At 38.8% G+C, this 20,160-nt stretch overlaps 1 pseudogene; it reads left to right on the forward strand.

Annotated features, from left to right (window-relative positions):
• Positions 1-2,411: 2,411 nt before the first annotated feature.
• LOC132167608 (uncharacterized) lies at positions 2,412-18,262 on the forward strand (annotated as a pseudogene).
• Positions 18,263-20,160: the final 1,898 nt, after the last annotated feature.

The raw sequence follows: 20,160 nt of genomic DNA on the forward strand, positions 1-20,160 counted from the left end.
AATTCAAGGACATTTGTGCCACCTTCAAATTTCAAAATTTCTCTGAAGAGTCTGTCCACCTTAGACTCTTCCCTTTCTCACTGCACAATAAAGACAGGGCATGGTTGGACTCCAACACGCCTAGATCCATTACATCTTGAGAAATCTTGTTGAGCAAGTTTTACAACAGGTTCTTCCTAATGTCGAAAGTGAATGAGAGTTGTAAGGAGATTAGTTCTTTCACTTAGGAGGAAGATGAGAAGTTCTCTAAGAGTTGGAAACGTTTTAAGAATCTGCTGATAAAGTGCCCTCCTCATGGATATGAGAAGTGGAGACTCGTTCAGTTCTTCTAAAGACTGACTCAATCCAACCATAGCATGATTGAGTCATTGAATGTTGTGCCAAATACTACCTAAATTAATAGATAATATTTAGTACGTTTTAGCTAGCAAGTGCACAAGATCAAAACAATAGTATAGTAGGCAAATACGAGATCATTCCCACGAGGATTGGTAAATTATGTTTAGAAGTAGATTCCTATTTAATGAAAAGATAAAATTCAATTGTCACGATTGAATTCAATAAAATAAAAGATAAACAAAAACTAAAAAGGATTAAGGTTTTGATATCCACCACTAATTATATTCAGCTAATATAACAATATGCCAATGCTTTGATCATGTTATGCATATCTAATGTTTGCCAACCTAAGGACATGGGTGTATACTCCTTAAGCTATAGATTTTCCTAAGCAACGAGTTAGGCATGGGTGTATACTCTAACTCTTTTCTTTCCTAAAGGATTTAGCATGGTATATACTAAGTTGTTCTTTAGAAAAGCATATGTTCTATGAAAATCGACAAACACACGAGGCCTAGGGCATGGGTGTATACTCCCAGTTCCCCATATTGATTAACCCAAGAATTGCGGTGTGGATTCTTTTGTTACTAAAGTTAAACCCAGGACTCGGTCATCCAAATTGATCCAACTAACTAGTTCATACCACATGCACATGTTGATCAGGCACACACATATGAGAAATTCATGCAAGCAGGTATTAATCAAGTTAAATAGCACAACAAGATCATCACAAAGGTGCCAATATTGAAATATTAATTAAACATAACTAGGGCTTCAATCTAGCCCTAAATAAAATATAAACTACATAATAAAAATAAAAGGGTGGAAGAGAAGAAAAACCCAAACTCCTCTTGATTCAGCCTTCAGTTGTTTTCCAGAGCTTGTGCCTCTTTCTCCACACCTATGCCTAGAACCTAACAGGTTTATTTATAGGCTTTAGAAGTCCTTGGAAAAGTAGTAAACCCTAGGGATTTCGTAGGGTTTCAATCCTATTACAATTTGGAATTTGAAAAACCCTAATATGGAAATAGGGACATTATAGCCGCCACTTGGAATGCCTCCTGCGCACGGGTGCGCTTGATCGCAGCCCGTGTGCGCTCGATCGCAGGTCTGCGACTGATCCTTCTTTTGGCCTGCGCTCGATCGCTCCTGGCCTGGCTCATGCAGCATCTTCTCTGGTATTGCGCTCGATCGCAGGTACCTTGCGATTGATTACAGTACCAGGGAGCTCCAATTTTTCCATCTTCTCTTTTTGAGCCTAAATCACCCAGTTTTACTTCACTTTCTTCCAAAAGCCTGTAAAAACATCAAAAACACAAAAGGGAATTAAAATGGCCTAATTAACTACAACCAAAGGATTAAAACATGTAAGATAAGGGCTGAAAATATAAATATTTTAGCACTTATCATTGAACGGGGGGGCATTTTTAAGTCTGATGGGGGATGAAGCATATAAGGCATTGGACAAGTTGTCTGACAACTCATAGCATTGGGATTTTTCAAGTTGTCGGGACTAGTCCACTCTTGCTCCCAAGAAAGGAGGCATCTATGAGATTAAGGAGGACACTGATTTGAGGATAAAGATAGATGCCATCACCAAGAAGGTCGACGCTCTCGTACTGGCCCAGTCCATCAATACTGCCAACACTTTCAATGTTGATAGTTATTCCATCTGTGGTAGTCCTATGCACTTAGCACAGAATTGTCCATCTATGCCGGCTTTTTACAAGTATCCTATGGAATAAGTAAACGCTTTCAATGACTATTAGAAGCAATCAAATGGACCATACTTTGAGACATACAATCCAGGGTGGCAGAACCACCCTAATATCTCATGGAAGTAAAACCAACTGGTGAATCTGGGAGGAGCCCCTCATCATGCTCACAATCAATACCCTCCTGGATTTCTTCCATCGGTTCTAACTCGTGGTTGCTCGGCCCAGCCAGCACCATCACCTGCTTACCAAGCTCCCACTTAAGCACCAGTGTCATTTTCACAGTCGTTTGAGGAAACTTTAAAGGATTTCATGAAGATGACCGGCCAATTCATCAGTGAAGTGATGAGTGTGACAATGGTAAACGCCCAAGCAATTGCCAATCTGGAGAGTCAGGTGAGTAAAATCGCAAGTCACTTGGGTGAAAGAGAGAAGGGAAAGTTCCCTATTTAACCCGTGCCCAACCTGAAGGGACAGTATGCGGTTGGAAGTTCTTCGGAAGCTGCGCACGGGCAGGAGCAAGTGCAATCAATTGTCACACTAAGGTCAGGGAGACAAGTGGACAATCAAGTGGTTCTGCCTGAAGAGAACCCTGCTGTGTCATAAGGGCAAGAGAGTGGCAACAAGGAGAAGAGAGATGCTGAGCCCTCTAAAGCAACACTAGCTGTTGAGGACCCTCCTAGGTCATTTGTGCCTAAAGCACCTTACCCTGAAAGGTTGCAAGCACCTAAGAAAGGAGGGAAGTTTGAAGACATTCCGGAGGTATTCAAGCAAGTCCAAATCAATATCCCATTTTTGGATGCCATCCAGCAAGTGCCGTCATATCCCAAGTTCTTGAAGGACTTGATAACTGTCAAGAGGAAGACAAATGTCTCAAAAAAGGCGTTCCTGACTGAGCAGGTTAGCTCAATCCTGCAATGCAAGTTGCCCATCAAGTACAAGGACCCTGGTTGTCCTACTATCTCTTGCATGATAGGAGTCAGTCGTATTGAGAGGGCATTATTGGATGTTGGAGCGAATGTAAATCTTTTGCCCTACTCAGTCTACTTACAGTTGGGCTTAGGGGAATTAAAGCCCACATCGATGGCACTCCAATTGGCTGACAGGTCAGTGAAGGTTCCACGGGGACTAATCGAGGATGTCTTGATTAAGGTAAATAAATTTTATTTCCCCATGGATTTTATTGTGCTAGACACAGAGCCGGTTCTGAATGTTGGGATTCAAATACCAATAATTCTAGGGCGACCATTCTTAGCTATGGCTAACGCCCTAATAGACTGTAGGACGGGGGTAATGAAGATCTCCTTTGGAAATATGACAGTAGAGCTGAATATCTTTCATATCAACAAGCAATCACAAGAATTTGATGAAGTAAGAAATGTATGCTTGATAAAGGAGATCATGAAGGACACGGTTGAAGAATCAAGCATAGAGGACTCCCTAGAAGCATGCCTAGCTCAGTTTGGAGATGATTTGGATTTAGACAAGTTACTTGAGCAAGCAGATGCAATTTTGGAGCGTGCTCCTCTGGTGAGCAGTGAGAAGGAGGAGGCATCAGTACCCGAGCCTCCCAAGAAGGAACTTAAGCCCTTACCAGATAACCTCAAGTATAAGTTCCTCGGTCCAGCAGAATCTTTACCTGTGATCATAGCTTCTGATTTAGTTGGTGCTCAAGAAGAGAAGTTGTTGGATGTTTTGAGAGAGTACAAGGTAGCTATCGGTTGGACGATTGAAGGCATAAAAGGGATCAGCTGTTAAGTTCCAAAATATTCATATTTTAGCCCTTAATTTACATTTGTTAATTTCTTTGTCTTGGTATGTTGTGCTATTTTATTTCCTTTATGTGTTTTCTGTGTTTATGTAGGTCATGGAAGAAAAGAAAGAGCTTCCGAAAAGGTTCCAAGCTTAAAGGGCAAATTGGGAAGACCTAGAAGATATGGTTGAGCTTAACCAATCATAATAGAGGACCTATGATGTGGTATTTTTGTGTCCAAAAATATCAATAATAAAAATAACCCCTCGCAATAGGACGAATCTTTGTAGGATACGGCTATGGAGAGGGTATCGAACCTCAAGAACTGCAGGGGTTTTGTTATCAAATTCGAAAGATTAAAATTAACTTAATTAAAAAGAGAATTTATTTGATTTTCTTTAAAAGTAAAGTGCATGAAAATAAAAGAAAATTAAAATAGGAGAGAGAGTGTAGGGTATTGATTTCACCTCTATCCACACAACAATGGCTAATCATAATTAATCCCAGAAATTCATTCTATGCATGTTATAAATAAACAAGAAATTACCTTATTAAAGAATAAGCATAATCTATCTTTGGTTGGCACGGATCGTCCACCTAACCACTAAGATGCGGTACGACCAGTCTTTCCTAGGTATAAATTATCAAATTCTTTAACAGGATACACACAATCAATGAATAAGTGTAACCCATCTTCGATTGGCACAGACTGTCTACCCAAATTACACTAAACTAGGGTGTAGTACAATCCGTTTTCCCTAGGCATGGCCTATCAAATCCTATTGATGATATGTCAATTAAACCCATTGTATAACCATCATCCTCATAATCACAGAAAACAAGAATGATTTGAGATTAATAAAAGTAAAATACTTTCTAAGACAAGAGAAGAATTTCACAAATATTAATTTTGGAATTTAAGAACAATTGCATTTAATAATTAAGAACAGAAATCAATTAGAGCAATCCGCATAGTTATACAATCAACAAGCATAAATTGAAAATCTAGAAATTAAATACAATCAAACCATTGTGCGTGGATAGGGTTACATCAACACCCCACGAAAGGGTTTAGCTGCACATAATCTTCTAAGCACCAAAGACAATTTACTGAATTTTTACTCTAAAAAGCAATGTGTCGTTTTTCTCAATGCTTAGAGGACTATTTATAGGGATTAGGAGAACCCTAAAAACCCTAGAAATCCCAGAAAAATCGTAATTCAGTCTCCCAGTAGGATTGGGAGACCTAGAAAAACTTTCCTTATCAATTTCGGACTTCTTTTTGCCTCTGCCGCGCGTGTGCGCTCGAGCGCACTGTAGCTACAGTAAAATTGCTACAGCAAATTACTACATTATGCTACAGTGAATTCGCTACAGTGGTGCTACAGTGAATTCGCTACAGTGGTGCTACAGTACTTGAAATGCATTTTGAGCCCAAAATCAATGATTTTCTTGTATCTTTATTAAGCACCTGAAAACACAAAAATAAAACAAAATCAGACAAATAACAATGCTAAGGAATTAACATATGCAAATTAAGGGGCTTGAATGTGCAACATTCGGCACTTATCACACCTATATGATGTGGTTAAGTTTAATCAAATAAAGGACATGATTAAATCGGAATTTCTCTAATTGGAGTCAAATTTGGAATCTGCACATGTCTCGGTATTTTGACCATAACTTTCAGCTCAAGTATCCGATTGAGATGATTCTAGTGGCATTGGAATGCTAACTCAAAATTATACATATCATTGTGAAATGGAAGTTTCCTAATTTCGGATGTCTGCTATGCCAAACTCGTCCCGCAATAAAAGAACACAAATCGGGACGAATCCTACTCTGATTTGTACTAGGATTACTTCGTAATTGGACTAAGAGGTTGGACTCCGAATTTCCTAGGATTACTAGGGCTTCTAGGACTCTCTATTGTCACAATTACCTACCTAACTTAATAGGCAAATAATTGGATGTTTTACCTGCAAGTGTACAAGATCAACACAGTAGTATAAGGTGCAAGTACGGGGTCATTCCGACGAGGATTGCTAAATTTTGCTTAAAATTAATTCCAAAAATAAAATAAAACAAAGATTGGATTTGAGTTGATAATGATAAAAAGGTAGGACTTTGATATCCACCACTAATTATATTTAGCTAATATATCAATATGCCAATGTTTTGATCATGTTATGAATTGATGTGTGCCAAATATTGCATATTTTGACCCCTTAATTTACTTGTGTTAATCCTTTAGCTGTGTTATTATCTGATATTCTGTGTTAGTTTTGTGTTTTTAGTATTTTGTAGGTGTTGAAGAAAATATACTTTGAGAAGACCTAGATGATGTGGTTAAGTTTAACCAAATCCAAGAAATGGGTAAATCGGATTAAGGATAAGATTGGATAAAATTTCGAATTGGATTCAAATTCAGATTCTACATGTTTCAGTATTTTGATCATAACTTTTCGTTCACATATCCGATTGAGGTGATTCAAGTGGCGTTGGAAAGCTAACTCAAAATAATACAATTCATTGTGAAATAGGATTTTGCTAATTCGGACATTTACTATTCCAAAATCGTCCCGTAATTAAATGGTACAAACCTGGACGAATTGTATCCGATTTCAACTTGTAAAACCCTAAGTTTTAGGTCTATAAATAGGGAATTATCAGATTAGTTGAGGGGGCTACGAATTTGAAGATTGCAGAGGAGAAAGAAGAGAGTTTAAGGTTTTCCTAACTTTTGAATCTCTACTTTGTGATTCTTATTTGTAAGTACTCGATTTTACATTATGAATTCAATCAATTTTGTTTTGTCTTTCAATAACATGAGAGGCTAAACCTTCAACTAAGGTTGAAGATGAAGCCTCACTTATGATTAGCAACTTTGTTTCATGTATGTAATATTTCCCAATTTAATGGTTTAATTGCTCTATTGTTTTACTTCTAATCAATTGGATTGAATAACTCTTGGATATCTTTTGTGATTCAAGGATACACTTGATGATTTAAGATTATTCAATATAATTGATTGCTTGGTTTTCTTTGTTAAAAATTGGATTTCCCCTGTGATTTATTCTCTGGATACAATTGATGTTTTGATAAAGATTGGATATTTTCTTGTGATTTACGGATACAGTTAATGATTTGATCGAATATTGGATTTCTTTTGTGATTTGGGTTATGAATGGATACATGGGATCTTTTGATTAATTCTTTGAAGCAATAGTAAAACAAACTTAAGATTTATATGTGAGAACTTTGGGGAATATTATAGATCATGAAATTATGTTGTTATGAATTTGTGAGTGTGGATTCTGAAACTTTAGTGTTTCGTCATAAGATTTCAATCACTTTAAATTGCTCATGCTTTTGTTTTTTTTCATTCAAACAGAAAAATCTCTCAAAAATTTGGAACTAGATTAGGATTTAATTAATTTAGATTTAAAATTGTTTTCAAGAATACAATTCCCTGTGGGTTCGACCTCGCACTTGCAATCCATTAACTACAATTGATTCGTGCACTTGCGAGTTAAATAAATTTGCACAACATGAATATCTAATGTTTGTCAACCTAAGGGCATTAGTGTCTGCTCCTTAAGCGATTGATTTTCCTAAGCAATGAATTAGGCATGGGTGTCTACTCTAATTCTTTTCTTTCTTAAAGCATTTAGCGTGGGTGTCTACTAAGTTGTTCTTTAAGAAAGCATAAAACTATGGAAATTGACAAACACAAGAGGCTTAGGGCATGGGTGTCTACTACCGGTTCCCCATGTTGATTAACCCAAGAACCCAGTGTGGATTTCTTTTGTTACTTATGTTAAACCCAGGACTCAGTCATCCAAATTGATTTAACTAACTAGTGCATACCACATGCATATGTTTATCAGGCACACACATATGAGGAATTCATGAAAACAGGAATTAATCAATTTAGATATCACAACAAGATCATTACAAGGGCGCCAATATTGAATATCAACTAAACATAACTAGGGCTTCAATCTAGCCCTACTAAATAAATTAGTTACACATAAGTTTGATGTTAAACATCTTCATAAAATAAAATAAAATGAAGGAAAGGAATAAACCCTAAACTTGAACTTGAAGAGCTCCAATTCTTCTCCTTGGAAAAAGCATATCTATTTTAGAGGCTTAAGAGTCTATTTATAGGCTTTTAGGAATACTCTAGAAACCCTAAAAATTGTAGGGTTTGAGCCCTAGTTCGCACTAAGCTACAAAACCCTAAAAGTTGCTCTTTCCTTATTAAGGCTGGCGGCTGACTTGGCCATCACGCACGAGTGCGCTCGATCGCAGGGCTGCGATCGATACTCTTGGTGCTAGCGCTCGATTGTGGTTGCCTTGCAATGTGCCATCCTCGCTTGTAGTGCGCTCGATTGCAGCTCCCCTGCGATCGATCGCTCTACTAGAGCCTTCCAATTTCTAAAATAGCTTTTTTTAAGTCCAAAACTTCTAAGATTGCTTCTTTTTCTTCCAATGACCTACAAAATCAAAGAAAACAAATAAAGAGCTAAAATGACATAATTAACTAAAACTAATGGATTAAAACATGTAAGTTAAGGGCTAAAAATATGAATATTTTAGCACTTAACACACCCCCAAAACTTACATATTACTAGTCCCTTAGCAATACAAAACTAAAAACAAAAATGAAAAACATAACAAAAAGATAAATCCATCTTTTGTGGGATGTACGATTGCATTTAGCATATGCAACAAGCCTTTTAAACCCCTAGGAATTCCCTAGAGGACGAGTGAAATCTCATGAGAGTTTTCCAGAAATGTTACCCACAAACATCATGCACAGTTCATGTTATTCCAAAAATTTAAGCATCACTTCAAGATCATGATTTTCATTCATTAGCAAGCTTAAAAAGATGAACTCCATCTTCACAATGAATTGGAATCCCAAAGTTCAATTACTTATAAAGGACATGCTAAAACATCACAAGTTTGAAAATAGTGTAAGGTGAACTAGAACAACATTATGAGGCTTCCAATTCTTTCCAATGTGTAATGTTTCTATATCTCAAAATTCACTGAAATCCCTATTAGAATGAACAACTATGGCATATTTCTTTTTCTCTCTCTCTTTTTTTTTTTTTTTTGGTCAAGTTGTGCAATGTTTGGTTCCCTTAAGCTTTCTAATTGACCCATGTAGTGAGTGTTAAGTCAATGACTCCCAAACCAGATCGTTTTAGGGCATTAGGTGTAGAGACACCCCTAAGGACCTACTAACTCGAGTCAAAAAGGCTACAAAACCAAACTAACCATGACTTCAATCACATCAAAAAATTTCACCTTCTAACGTGAACACTCAATGCTTTTGAGGCGAGAGGTCTAGTAACTCAGTGAAAAGCTTATTATATATATATATATGCCAAAGTGTCCATCTAATAAGTCATCCAATTTCATCCAAGATACAAAAACACACATATAAGACCTCATGTCATACCTCACAAATTATGTGCTAATGTACTTGTGTGATCAGATCAAACATGTGATTTTTCATTTGTCCTAAACAAGTAATCACTCTCATTAGATCATGTGTTCAAAATTTGAAGCTCACTGATGAATTCAAGCCACAATTCTTTTAGATTAACTTAAAATTTTAGGGCAAACATGAACATGCATAATTTTTTTTTTTTTTTTTCAAATAAACAAACAAACACACAAATCATGAAATTGGGACAAAGTGTGTGTAACAACATATGTGTCCCATACCCCCAAACTTAAATGACACATTGTCCCCAATGTGTCTAAATTAAGGAAAGAGTGTACCCAGGATATGGACTACAGTCTTGGAAAGCGTGGCTCATAGCACACTCCGAAACTTGAATTGAAGCACACTTGTCCCTGCAAAATAAGAAAACACAAAAACAAGTAAAAAGAAACAAAACTAATGATAGTTTAACTTAAAACACACTAAACAAAACAAAATAAAAAGATGAACTATGGGGTGCCTCCCATGAGCACTAAGTTTAACGTCTTCAGCCAGACGGTGGTCCCTGTTCAATGCTGTCTAGAAGAAGATGCTCCAGATGGTGGTGGCAACTGGCTGAGAATGGACTGCATCAGTTCTTCTAAGGCAGCTAGTCTTTTGTCCATTAATTCTTTATCCTCCCGAGCCTCCCTTCTTTGATCAGCCAACTCTCTCTGAAGGCCTACCATTTCTTCACTAAGTGAGCAGTACTGTGCTACATGAAAAATGATCGGGGCCTCCTCCTCTGTTGCCTCTGGCTCAGCTGCGGGTTCATCTTCGGCCATTGGCTCGGCCTCGCTTTCTTCCGCACCAGCTGCTGGTGTTGGAGATGCCCATGGCATATGGGAGCAGCTCTTGTTCCATTGGGGAATGCCAAAGATGGGGGTAGTAGTGACTGGCTCATCAGCTGTAGTGCCCTTGATGCCTTTCTTCTAAAGGATGTAGGTAATTAAGTATGGGAAGGGCAACCCCCATCAGTGTGTGGACTCAACTCCTCCAATGTGCACTCCATTCCAAAATTTGTGAATTTGGTTCCAAACCATATCGGGAATGGAATACCAGGCATCTTTATGGAAGGCATAGAGGGTTTGGAGAAATTGATCTCGCCTTTGAGTTTTGTACCCCAAGGGAAAAGCATTGCGGTGCAATATGGAGTCCACAAACCAGAGCCATTGAGGTAGCTTGGATAGGCTACTGGCATTGTGATGGGCATCGGCATATTGCCCTTGGCACATGCCCTCAATGATTTTCGCCACATAGAATTTGGGCAGTTGCTCGGCAAGCTGTGCTATTTCTAGAGGGTGCTCATCATTGCATTGGAGGGCAGTGGCAATGTCGGCCCTTATCACTTCAGCTTCTCGGCCCTGCACTTTGGAAGAGAGGGTGGCCAGCCTGTCGTAGTTGTGAGATAGGTGGGCATAGAACTCGATCACCAGCTTTTGGTATGCAGTGGAGGTGACCGGCTTGAAAAGCTTCTTAATACCCCGGCGCTTGAATTCGGCGACCGCCCATTGAGTCACCTCAAGGTTTTGAAAATCTTCGCGAATGGCAAAACTGGTCTCAAACAGTAGCTCCTACTCCTCAAAAATTGGCAGGGGAGAAGGGGCTTGGCTACCGGACCCCCGGGAGGACGAAGCTCAAGTTCTTGGCATGATGAGCTTGATTGGGGACTTTGTCGAACACTTGGTGTGCACTATGCTGACTAAGGTGGCTAAGGCATGGCAACGACTGCCCAAAACTCCCTGCAAAACAGTAAAACCCAACTCTTAGAGACAATGTGGGTCGATGAACACCCACAATTTGAAAAAAATGATGAAAAAAATGGAGGTTGGGGTTTAATCGGAGTTGGGGTGTTGATGGGTGATGTTTTGTGTGATATGTGATGATGGTGGTGTCCCTGGGGAGAATGGAGTCATGCCGATGAAGATTCGGTGCGGTGGTGGAGGTTGAAGGTTGGTGAAAGTGAAGAAAAGTGGTGGTGTACCGGTGGGGGTGTAGTTGCAGTGAGTGGGGTGTGTACGGCGCAGGGGAAGATATGAAGTGGAAGTGGGAAATAGTGACCTAAAATAGGTCATGTGGCCTTCTGCTCAAGTGCGCTCGATCGCACTCGCGCAATGGAATGCGTGTGTGGGTGTTGTGCGCTCAAGTGCACACTTGGTGCGCTCGATCGCACTGACATAATATAAAACAGCCAAAAGTTGGTTACTGCGCTCGATAGCACTCAGGGTGCGCTCGATCGCAGTAACAGAAAGGACCAGGGACTTGAAACACTAAAACACTTAAAGTAAAATAAAACACTAAAATCACAAAGGAGAACAAAAACAAAAATAAAATAAAACAAGGAACAAAATATAAAGGATATGCTATGGGGTGCCTCCCATGAGCGCTAAGTTTAACATCTTCAGCTAGACGGTGGCACTTTAAACTTGAAGCACTAGTCTTTTCTTCTCTTGCACCAAAAGGGATGAAGCTTTTCTGTTGCAAGGTGCTTCCCAGTGTTTACAGATCGGGGAGGGCCACTTTGAGTTTTCTCAAACAGTTTCTTATCTGGTGGGGAATCATGAACTGGAATAAAATAGGAAGAAAACTCAAGGAGTTTCTCTATCTTGATGACCTCAATTTGCTCATGTGGTAGCTCTAACAGACTTCTCTCTTGGCTTCTTAGGAATTCGGGAATAGATGTTGAAGAAGATTCAGTGCTCTCTTCCTTTTCCCGATGTAGCTCCTCTAGAATTTTGGTTTGCTCCCCATTCCCCTCTTCCACTTGATTTTTAACCACATCTTCACTCCTCAGTGTGACAGCTTGCGCATGATAGTAGGTGCATTCTTCCTCCATGTAATGCTCATTAGGATTGGCCACCAACTAACTTTGACACTCTTCTTCTTCTTTAAGTGTATCTGATTTTTGCTTGAGGTGGGCCTCCATCCATTCAAATGATTGCTCTCTTTCCTCCATGCTCCTAAGATGAGCCGCCGCATGTTTTGTAAAGTCAGCATACTGTTTTTCTAAGGCAGCAACTGCTTCTTGTAAGGCAGACCTTTAGGAGGAGGTGGTTCTTCTTGATATTGTTGATGTGGAGAAGAATTCAAATGATCATATATGGGAGATGGCTCCTTTTCTTGGTATTGCGGTGGCCAATAGGTGGAAGATGGCTCCTCTTGATATGCTTCTTCTTCTTTGAGACTATTGCCTTTTGGTTTGAAGTAGGTCTTCGTCTCCTCAGATGCTTACTATGTAGTCTTAATCAATGTATTTATCATATCTATAAGAGAAGGTGGTTCAGCCTGACATTGCTGTTGTGGAGCTGATTGAGAGGAATATGTATAATCATAGAATTGCTAAGATGAGTGATGTCGCAGTCCATGAGATTGTTAAACATGAATTCCGAGAGCTTGAGCTTTCCATGAGAGATTGGACTATTGGCTCCATGTTGGGTTATAGGAATCAAAATAGTGGTCATTTCCCGATCTAAAGAATGATGTGTTCTTATGCCCATTAAATTTGTTAGAAATTTGTCTCATTGAAAGACATTCTCTAACATGGTGATAAGGGTCATGGCATAAAGAACATGGTCCATGGGGTGTCGGAACACCTCCCCACATGTGTGAATAAAATAACAAAAGGGTTAAAATAAAAATGAAACAATGAAATTTAAAAAGAAAACTTACTAATATGCAGATTCGAATGACCCTGCATGCAACAAAAGAAAAAAAAAAAAAAAAAAAAATCAGATCTATAGTTAGTGCAGTAACTGTGCCGCTCTCTGGATGTGCGATCGATCATACCATAAGGTGTGCTCGATCGCCTTGGTTGGGCACTCGAGCACACCTCCAAAGGCAAAACAGGAACTGCGGAAAAAATAGAAAAAACAAAAAAACAAAAATTTAAAACAAAAATAAATTAAAGGAAAAACCAAAATTGGACATTGAAAATTAAAATAACACAACTAAAGGAAATTAATTCTAAACAAAATTTGCCACAATCCCCGGCAACGGCGCCAAAAACTTGTTGTCACAATTACCTACCTAAATTAATAGGCAAATAATTGGATGTTTTACCCGCAAGTGCACGAGGTCAACACAGTAGTATAGGGTGCAAGTACGGGGTCATTCCTATGATGATTACTAAATTTTGCTTAAAATTAATTCCAAAAATAAAATAAAACAAAGATTGGATTTGACTTGATAATGATAAAAAGGTAGGACTTTGATATCCACCACTAATTATATTTAGCTAATATATCAATATGCTAATGTTTTGATCATGTTATGAATATCTTATGTTTGTCAACCTAAGGGTTTACTCATTAAACTATTGATTTCCCTAAGCAATGAATTAGGCATGGGTGTCTACTCTAATTCTTTTCTTTCTTAAAGGATTTAGCATGGGTGTCTACTAAGTTGGTTTTTAAGAAAGCATTAAACTGTGGAAATCGACAAACACATGAGGCTTAGGGCATGAGTGTCTACTCCCGGTTCCCCATGTTGATTAACCCAAAAACCCGGTGTGGATTTCTTTTGCCACTTATGTTAAACCCAGAACTCGATTATCCAAATTGATTTAACTAACTAGTCTATACCACATGCATATGTTGATCAGGCACACACATATGAGGAATTCATGAAAACAGGAATTAATCAATTTAGATATCACAACAAGATCATCACAAGGGCACCAATATTGAATATCAACTAAACATAACTAGGGCTTCAATCTAGCCCTACTAAATAAATTAGTTACACATAAGTTTGGTGTTAAACATCTTCATAAAATAAAATAAAAGAAAGGAAAAGAATAAACCCGAAACTTGAACTTGAAGAGCTCCAATTCTTCTCCTCGGAAAAAGTACATCTATTATTCTAGAGGCTTAAGGGTCTATTTATAGGCTTTTAGGAATAGTCTAGAAACCTTAAAAATCATAGGGTTTGAGCCCTAGTTCGCACTAAGCTACAAAAACCTAAAAGTTGCTCTTTCCTTATTAAGGCTGGCGGCTAACTTGGCCATTACGCACGGGTGCGCTCGATCGCAGTTCGTGTGCGATCAATCGCAGGTCTGCGATCGATACTCTTGGTACTTGTGCTCGATCGTGGTTGCCTTGCAATGTGTCATCCTTGCCTGTAGTGCACTCGATCGCAACTCCCCTGCGATCGATCGCTCTACCAGAGCCTTCCAATTTCCAAAATAGCTCTTTTTAAGTCCAAAACTTCTGAGATTGCTTTTTTTTTTTTTTCTTCCAATGAGCTAAAATGACATAATTAACTAAAACTAAAGGATTAAAACATGTAAGTTAAAGGCTAAAAATATGAATATTTTAGCACTTAACACTCTCCTAAGCCCTATAAATAGGCCTCTAAGCCTCACAATTTAATACACAATTTAGGAGACACAATTATACACAACTTTGGAGAGGGGAATTTGGAGGCTACTTCTAGGAGCGGTTTTCGCTTCTTTCTTTTCCCTTTATTTTAATTATGTATAACTAATTACTTTAGTAGGGCTAGATTAAAGCCCTAATTATGTTTCTTTAATATTTCAATATTAGCGCTTTTGTGATAATCATATTGTGATGCTTAACTTGATTAATTCCTCCTTTACTGAATTCCTCATATGAATGTGTGGCCAACATATGCATGTGGTATGGATTAGTTATTTAAGTCAATTTGGATGATCAAGTCCTAGGCTTAATAGAGTAACAAAAGAATCTCTTCATGGGTTCTTGGGTTAATCAACATGGGGAACCGGGAGTAGACACCCATGCCCTAGGCCTTATGTGTTTGTCGATTTTCACAGATTTATGCTTTCTTAAAGAACAACTTAGTAGACACACATGCTAAATCCTTTAAGAAAGAAAAGAATTAGAGTAGACACTCATGCCTAATTCGTTGCTTAAGAAAATCAATAACTTAAGGAGTAAACACCCATGCCCTTAGGTTGGCAAACATTAGGTATTCATAATGATTGGAACATTGGCATATTGTTATATTATTGAGCATGATTAGTGGTGGATATCAAAGTCCTACCTTTTCATTTATCTTTATTCCTTTTTCATAATATCAATTTCATGACAAAGTTGATATTTTAATAAATTCTAAGCAAAATCAACAATTCCCATAGGAATGATCTCATACTTGCACCCTATACAACTATTTTGATCTTGTGCACTTGCAAGTTAAAACGTAGCAAATATTTTCTATTAATTTAGGTAGTATTTGTCACAACATCAGCCCCTCGGTGGTGATGCACAAGATACATTTGGAGGAAAATGCTAAGCCATCGAAGGAGCCATAGAGAAGGCTTAACCCAGCCATGCAAGAAGTGGTGAGAGCAGAAGTGATTAAGCTAATGGATGCAGGCATCATCTATCCAATTTCTAATAGCAAGTGGGAAAGCCCAATTCATGTAGTGCCTAAGCGGACTAGATTGACGGTAGTCAAGAACAAGGATGATGAGTTGGTCTCAACTCGTGTTCAATCAGGATGGAGAGTTTGCATAGACTACCGCAAGCTAAATCCCGCCACCAGGAAGGATCATTTTCCACTCCCATTCATTAATCAGATGGTGGAGAGCTTAGCTCGGCACGAATATTACTGCTTTTTGGCTGGTTATTCTAGATATAACCAGGTCCCTGTGGACCCCGAAGATCAGGGGAAGACAACGTTTACCTGTTCTTTTGGGACGTTCGCCTACCGTCGCATGCCCTTTGGGTTATGCAATGCACCCGCCACTTTTCTGCGGTGCATGATCAGTATTTTTTCTGACATGGTAGAACGTTTCCTTGAGATTTTCATGGACGACTTCTCTTTCTTTGGTTCATTGTTTGAGGAGTGTTTGGACCGCCTCACTTTGGTCATAGTGCGATGCAAGGAGAAGAACCTGGTGCTTAATTGAGAGAAATGTCATTTCATGGTGAAGCAAGGCATTGTACTAGGGCACATCATCTCTCAACGTGGGATTGAGGTTGACAAAGCGAAGGTGGATATGATCTCCAACCTTCCACCCCCACATATGGTGAAAGAGGTTCATTCGTTTCTAGGCCATGTAGGATTCTACAAGCGATTTATCCAGGACTTTAGCAAAATTGCCAGGCCCTTGAGCAAGTTGTTGGTTAAGGAAGCCCCATTTGCATTTGATGAGGACTCCAAGAAAGCATTTGGGGATTTGAAGAGAATTTTGACGTCCACACCCATCATTCAGCCACCCAACTGGGGTGTACCATTTAAGATCACGTGTGACGCGTTGGATTATGCAGTCAAAGCTGTTTTGGGGCAGCGTGTTGATAAACTCCCCCACGTCATCTTCTACGCAAGTAGGACACTGAACGACACACAACTCAACTACTCCACAACTGAAAAGGAGTTGCTTACGGTCGTTTTTGCTTTGGACAAGTTTAGATCCTACTTACTAGGATCTAAAGTCATTATCTATTCGGATCATGCGGCATTGAAGTATCTTTTCTCCAAAAAAAGATACTAAATCTCGCCTCATCTGGTGGATCTTGCTGTTGCAAGAATTTAACATAGAGATTCAAGATAAGAATGGTTCTGAAAATGTGGAGGATGATCATCTATCGAGGTTGAGTGTGAATTTCACTGAAGATGCCACCCCCATCTCTAAGACCTTCCCTGATGAGCAATTGATGCACATTGCTCACACTACTACACCATGGTTTACTGATATAGTAAACTATCTTGTCACTGGCCAAATGCCCTTGCATTGGGGGCAACAAGATAAATCCAAGTTTATGGCCATGGTGAAGTACTTCTTCTAGGACGATCCTTATCTATTCAAGTATTGTCCCGATCAGATCATAAGAGGTGTATTCCTGAGCATGACCAATCCAATGTTATCTCCTTTTGGATCAAGCTCGTGGAGGCCATTTCAGTGCTAAGAAGACTACTGCAAAAATTTTGCAGTGTAGATTTTATTGACCTACCTTATTCCGTGACTCTCATGCATATTGTGACGCATGTGAGCATTGCCAGAAGCTAGGGAGTTTCTCTAGGAGGAATATGATGCCCCTCAACCCCATTATGATTGTCGAGAATTTTGATGTGTGGGGTATTGATTTCATGGGACCTTTCCTGAACTCCTTTGGTTTCCTCTATATTCTTGTTGCTGTGGACTACGTGTCCAAATGGGTGGAGGTTGTTGCATGCAAGACCAATGACCACAGAGTTGTGGTCCAGTTTTTAGAAGACACTATCTTTGCTCGTTTTGGTACGCCTCGAGCAATCATACGTGATGGGGGCAAGCATTTTTGCAACAGAATTTTTGATTAGTTGATGAAGAAGTATTTCATCACACATAAAGTTGCCACCCCTTGTCATCCACAGGCAAGTGGACAAGTGGAGATTTCAAATTGCGAGATTAAGAGAATTTTGGAGAAGACTGTCAATCCTACAAGAAAAGATTGGTCTCTGGGATTGAATGATGCGCTGTGGGCTTACTGTACAGCTTTCAAGACACCAATTGGCATGTCTGCATATCGTCTTGTGTACGGCAAAGCATGTCTCCTTCCTGTAGAGTTGGAGCATAGAGCATATTGGGCCATCAAGCAGCTGAACTTCAATCTTACGAAGGCTAGCTCACAAAGGAAGCTCCAACTCAATGAATTAGAGGAGCTGAGGAATGATGCATATGATGGTGCAAGGTCATACAAGGCTCAGATGAAGAAGGCTCATGACCGGAGCATTTTGAGACGATCTTTTGATCTTGGTCAGAAAGTCCTTATTTACAATTCACGCTTGTATCTTTTTCTAGGCAAGCTCAAATCTCGATGGACAGGCCCATTTATCATTCGGTCCGTTATTCCTCATGGGGCCATCGAGATTGAGGATCCAAAGAATGGTAACACATTAAAGGTAAATGGACAAAGGCTGAAACCATTCTTGGAGTTGGAGAGTCCAGATATTGAGACGACATTGTTGGAGGATCCTAGTTATCCGGAGTGATGGTCGTCTATTATAAAGAGTCTGGCTGAAGACTGAAAACTTAGCGCTTGTGGGAGGCAACCCTCATCTTTTTATTCCTTGTCATTTGATCTTGTGTGTTTGTTTTGTTTTTGTGTTTGTTGTGAGTTTTTGAACAAGTGTCTGCTATTCAAGTTTGGGGAAGCATTCTCATATGTTACAACTGACTTGCGCCGCCCATTTCAGTATTGTATTTCTGGACACATTGGGACCAATGTGTCAATTTAGTTTGGGGGTGGGGTAGACATTTCTGTCTTTTTTCTTGTTATTTTTGTTGTTTTTGTAAAAAAATAAAATAAAAATAAAAAATAAAAAAATTTGTGCTATGTTGTTGATTGAGCATGAGTAACACCTGTACCATGGTTTGCAAGTGATTGGTTTGTTTAGCATCTTGAACACAGCATATAATTAGGAATCTGAGTCTTTTGACTCATTGTTGGATTAGAGGGACTTCACATGTTTTTATCATCACAAGCACACTAGCATAGAATCTATGAGGTATAAGATTTGACTTGATTAGGGTGTATCTTGAGATTAGTAGGATGAAGTGTGATCAAACCTTGGCTTGAATAAAAAAAAAAAATTAAAAAAATTAGTTTGAAGCTTCTCATTGAGTAATCGGACCTCATGCCTCACAAGCATTGAGTATTCGCATAAAAAAATGAGAAATTCATTTTGGTTAATTGTATGGCTAGTTTGGCTTCATATCCTTTTTTACTTGAGTAATTAAGCCCTTATGGATGTTTCTACATCTAGTACCCTAAAATCATCTAGTTTGGGAGTCACTGGTCTAACACTCGTTACATAGATCAATTAGAAAGTTTAAGGGAGTCGAGCATTGCACAGCCTACACAAAAAATGCATGTCTTGATTTAACCCTGGATTGTTTTCATCTGAATGAATTCCTTTGACTTTTGAAGTACACCCAACTTTGAGAAAAATTGAAGCCTCATGATTGTATGTTAGTCTCACTTTTCACTTTTTGGAACATGTGTTCTCTCAAAATTCCATCTTTGAGTTGAATGATTTGTGAATGATTTGATGATATGATTGTGGTGTTCACTGTGTTAAATGATAAGTGCCAAAATATTCATTTTTTATCCCTTAACTTATATTTGTTAATTCCTTAGTTTTGTTAGTTTATGCTATTTTATTTCCTTTTTGTATTTTCTTTGTTTTATAGGTTTTTGGAAGAAAAGAAAGCATTACTGGAAGTATCGGGCTTAGAGGACAAAATTAGGAAAAAGCTAGAAGATTTCAAGCAAGAAAATGCATTCTGGTAGTGCGATCAATCGCAATGGACCTGCGATCGAGCGCACTTCCAGAGAGGTCCAGACTTGAAGAGCAAGGCGTACGCTCGTGCGCACAAGAGAAGACTCGATCGCATGGCAATCAAGCACAGAAGACACACAATCAATCGCAGCCGTGCAATCTAGTGCACACGGGCTGCGATCAAGCACACCTGTGTGCTGGAGAATTCCAGAAGCTGCGGTCAGACTTATATTGCTTTCCATATTAGGTTTTTTCTAGCCCTAGTTGCACTAGGACTAAACCCTATGAGTTTACTAGGGTTTCTAGGATTTCTAGAGTATTCCTAAATCTATAAATAGACATCTAAGCCTCACAATTCAAGATCCATCTTTAGACACAACTTTGGAGAGGGGAATTTGGAGGCAACTTCTAGGAGCGGTTTTCGGTTCTTTCTTTTCCCTTTATTTTAATTATGTGTACCTAATACTTTAATAGGGATAGATTCAAGCCCTAATTATGTTTATTTAATATTTCAATATTGGCGCCTTTGTCATAATCATATTGTGTAGCTTAACTTGATTAATTCCTGTTTTATTGAATTCCTCATATGCGTGTGATTGGCCATTATA

This window comes from Corylus avellana, chromosome 2 (assembly GCF_965113065.1).
Source record: "Corylus avellana chromosome 2, dhCorAvel1.hap1.2, whole genome shotgun sequence".
In the NCBI taxonomy this organism is placed as follows: Eukaryota; Viridiplantae; Streptophyta; class Magnoliopsida; order Fagales; family Betulaceae; genus Corylus; species Corylus avellana.